This window comes from Aphelocoma coerulescens, chromosome 1 (genome assembly GCF_041296385.1).
Source record: "Aphelocoma coerulescens isolate FSJ_1873_10779 chromosome 1, UR_Acoe_1.0, whole genome shotgun sequence".
NCBI classification, from domain to species: Eukaryota; Metazoa; Chordata; class Aves; order Passeriformes; family Corvidae; genus Aphelocoma; species Aphelocoma coerulescens.
This window is the reverse complement of record NC_091013.1, coordinates 120,706,575-120,710,807: the sequence shown is the minus strand read 5'-3', so window position 1 is coordinate 120,710,807 and position 4,233 is coordinate 120,706,575. Positions and strand designations below refer to the sequence as shown.

At 46.7% G+C, this 4,233-nt stretch overlaps 1 long non-coding RNA gene across 7 annotated transcripts; it reads right to left on the bottom strand.

Annotated features, from left to right (window-relative positions):
* Positions 1-1,157: 1,157 nt before the first annotated feature.
* On the bottom strand, positions 1,158-3,985 carry LOC138117261 (uncharacterized). 7 transcript variants are annotated; one of them, XR_011154605.1, is made up of 8 exons: positions 3,944-3,985; positions 3,824-3,865; positions 3,655-3,729; positions 3,401-3,480; positions 3,217-3,319; positions 2,762-2,802; positions 2,121-2,657; positions 1,158-1,497 (listed from the first exon to the last, which is right to left on the bottom strand). It is a non-coding gene; the product is annotated as an uncharacterized lncRNA (long non-coding RNA). The 7 variants fall into 7 exon arrangements; XR_011154604.1 differs by lacking the exon at positions 1,158-1,497 and adding an exon at positions 2,887-2,980 and having other exon boundaries at positions 1,740-2,678; XR_011154600.1 differs by lacking the exon at positions 1,158-1,497 and adding an exon at positions 2,887-2,980 and having other exon boundaries at positions 1,740-2,657.
* Between the last annotated feature and the right edge of the window lie 248 nt (positions 3,986-4,233).

Here is a 4,233-nt window from a genome sequence, read left to right as displayed (position 1 = left end):
GTTCTATATGCTCCATATACTCTATATGCTTTATATACTATACACACTATACTTGATGCACTCTATACAATGTACTATACACTCTATATTTTTTCTTACGGAAGTGTGGATTATATTTGTTAACTGACCAATAAGATTAATACACGATTCTAGTTTTTCTTAACCTATCCTGGCCTGATTTTAACAGTCGTAAGCCTTACACAAGTACTACATAGGTATTACACAGATTTGCGTATGCAGTTTCTATCGGCTCTTATTGTTTATGTGAACAGTCTATCTAAAAAATATGAACAGTGTAATTCTATCTATATTTTGTCTAAAGTAAAGAATTCTGTGAAAAGGTAACACTGCTGCAGCAAGAACTGTGTTTAAGGTCTCTGCTACAGCTTTTTAATGTTTAAGGCACTTAGCATATATTTCTACTGAAGTTAAAAATCTATGTTTCTATTTCACTTTGGTGTGGCTTCATGTATCTCAGCCTGTCCAAAGGTTTAAATTCAATCCCCGTGCTTTGGCTTCCCTCTGGGCCTGAGTCCAGAGGAGCTTTTGCTCCGACAGAGACTAAATCTCTCGCCGGTTTTAGAGTACTGCATTGAAAGTCTGTGCGCTTTCTCTTCTTTCCCTGTTCTGAGCGAGTTCTTTGGAACTTCTTTCTTCATTGAATTTTTTTATTTACACTTCAGCAAAATGTGGAAATAACATATACAAACACAAGTACGAATACAATCCATATACATGCTGGCAAAAGTCCAATTTACACACAGAGCAATACATGGAAATTCAGTGGCAAACACCAATACAGAACAATACAGGGCAATGCAAGCCAAATACATATCAATGCAATAAAACAATGCTACTGTTTCTGGAAAGTTTATTACATTTTCTTTTATTGTTATAAGAAACCCAAAACAGCAACATGTAGAGAACATAACAGTCATCCACCACCCACACCTCCTTTAGCTTACACACAAACCCACCCTTGCTCTCATCTTGACCGCTCCACTAACCCTCGGCGCTCTATGGGAATGTGGTTCCCAGGAGCCTCCAAATCATCCTCCCTCACAAAACCCCATCGCCGGCACGGTCCGCACCCAAACCTTGGCGATGAACGTCGCCTCGCAGACCGGCCAGGACCAAAGGAAAAAAAACCTGGGGGGGGGGGGGGGAACAAACCTGGCTGGGGTTTTTTTAATTCAAAATTTAAAAATGTGTTGAAAAACCTGAAAGGCAAAAATCTCACATACAACATTAGAACCCATCAACACACATGCTCTCACAGGCAGACAGAAGTAGAAAGACAGACAACTCTCACAGACACACACAGTCACACATTCTTCAGCTTCCTGCTTCCTTTGTTCTGCAGCCCTTACTCAAAAAACTCTACGGCTGAAGATGCTTCAGCACATCTTCCAGCTGCTGCTCCTCGACATCAAACGGTAGATTCTGGGAAAATTGGTAGCATCAGTGACCACAGAGATCCAAAGCCACCTCAGGGACCTGAGAGACAACATGAGGCGGTCAGTGAGGGGCCGAAGGCTAGGAGTTATCTCCACGCTAGGCCCATAAATTTTCTACCCAAAACCCCATAGAAAAGATATGAACCTTTAAGTTTTATAACTGTTCTTCTTAACCATTACCCTGCCAGGGCAGGGCAGCTCCAACTGCAAAGAGCACATGGACAAGGTGGTGCGCCGAATATAAGCAAAGACAACACGACGGCTTGAGATAACTCTCTGGAAGATTAATTCTTGAGCCCGATATGCTTTAAGGCAACAAAACCTACAGAACTACCGCGGTCACGTGAGGAGGGTCTAATATGCTCCATATAGAAGTCTAAGGGAATAGGATGTGAACAGAAGGCACTACCAAAAGTGAGAAGGAAGATGGATGAGAACATCTCCTGCACTTCCTCTGGTCTCAAAAAGTAAAAATGTAAAGATGCTGGAATAAGCCCAATCTGGGAAAGTACACAAGGAGAGACCCCCCCCCCCCCCCGCTGCCAACACGGCCCAGAACAATGCCGATAAAGCATCAAGACATAACAAAGCCCTAGGACACAGAAGAGGATGGACACAAACTACATAACACAGAGAGAAGTTAAAACTGCCCAGCAGTTTCACCTGATGGACCCAAGATTCCTGCTGCAAGATGAGCCAGAAAGTGATGATGCCAAAGGAAAGACGGCTCTATGGCAATAGCACGTGACAGTGAAACAACTCCTTACGAGAAGTTAGTGCCAAAGCTGTTAAGAGGATGCTCAAGAAGTTCAGTAGGCCTAGAGAAAGAGGTGATGACTGCTGGGCAACCGCTCCGGACCCAAAGGCAGGCTCCTCAGGCAAAAAGATCTGCAATGACATCAAGACTCAAAGCACAAAGCTTGCAAAAACATGGGTATGGAACTGCTCTGCCCGGCAAAGGGTCAGGTGATGCTAAGGAGAAACCCTCTCCCTTTACTTCCAAGGGGCCCATCCCACTACAGCCCTCTCCTCTAAGCTAACTTCAGATTGCCTCCTGTGATTCCAAAGGTTTTTCCCTTCTCCCAACCACGAGTCCCAACACTTAGCTTTCAGAGACGAGAGGAAAAAATCCATCCTCGACAGAAAAGAACACGTGGGCGCTGTGGACATCAGTACAGTCCCTGTAGTCTGCTTTGGAGGCTGCAAAAATTCAGAAAGAAACTTCAGACTGCGATGAGACGTCCCAAAAATGACCCCTTGTGCAACGCCCCCCTCCCTCGTAACTGCAAAGGCTAATCGCTTACTGGCCGTTTCCAAACTTCGGCTCCACACTGGCTCATGGTACCTAAGACGACAAAACAGAAAACGTGACTATCACCCTCCAGAAGATTAATCCCCAGGGCTCCTCTACACTGCTGCCCTGGCGCACCTCAAATCTTCATCCGACTCTGGAGGGGGCCTGGACAATACCCGCAAAGTGAAAAGGTACATGCTTGGCACCTCAAAGGACTAAGGCAAAAGACCTGTGACATGAGATGCACAAAAGACAAAGAACGCACAATAGACACATGACGTACCGGGACTGCTCTGCCCTGCGCACCTCGGCACTGTGATCAAAAGCAAGACTTAAGCTTTCTGGGTCCTAAGGGGTCCCTTCTTGGGTATCCCCACCTCCAAATCTGACTCAAAAATATCTCCGGTGAGTGCCAACTCGACACCCTGCTTTCACCCCTACTGTGGGTCACAGGTCTCGACTTACCTCTTGGATATCTGGGGATGTCAATCTGCCTCGGGTGCAAAAGGCGGCCGCCTCACCATGCAGGCAGCTGGTGCCTTCACCAGGCTGGTTATCTCTTAGTCAGCTACAATAAACAAAACCAAACAAACATCAGTGCATGAGCTTAGTGGCACCTCAGCCAAAACCCATCAATTCTGCCACTCACCGTCTCCTAAAAAGGCTGGAGTCCTCAGGCCGCACGCTCTGGCCGCGCTCCAAGGCCAACACCATCGTTGTAGGGTATAGCTGAGTTGAGTGGAGACGAGGTGATGTAGCATTGCTAAAACTTGAGCAGACCCGCACTCCCCCTCTCTCCCTCCCCAACGTATTGCAACTTCTCGGCCATTGCCAAAGGCAACCTGGAGGGTACCCTCACATGGAAAAGGTAAAGGCTTCGTCACAGAGTCCCATGATACTCACAGAGTACTAACGAGGGCAGCGAGACAGGTCCGTCGGCCGGTCGGTGAGGAGTACGGCATAAGACGGTGGGACGGCCTGAAACACACAAATGACAATGGATGCTTAGAGCTGTATCAGAACTTGGCACCCAAGGAATAACATGTGGTTCTTTCCACCAATGACTTCTTACCTCATTCACTTGACCTTGACTGCTGAGATCTGGCTTTACCTCCTAAGAACAAAGACAAAGAACAATCCTGTAACACAGCCACCATTTATGTTCGCCCTGCAAAGACAAACAGTGACCGACCTTCAGGTGGGAACCCCCTCACCCGGCATGGGGCGCTCTGCCACGGATTTAATCCGTCTGCATCTGCAAGAAAGTGATGACAAAAGTCAAAGGGCTGCATGAGAACTTCACAGCTCCAGCCATCTTCTGACAATCTAGAAATATCAACTACAGGACAAACTGCACCCTACATTACAAATTTCAAGTCCCCAAGCCTTGTTCTATTACACCTATATGCCAGGGTATGCTGCAGGGCAGAGCAGCTCTGGGCCAAACCCATGCAGGCACCCATGACAGAGGAGATGACAAAC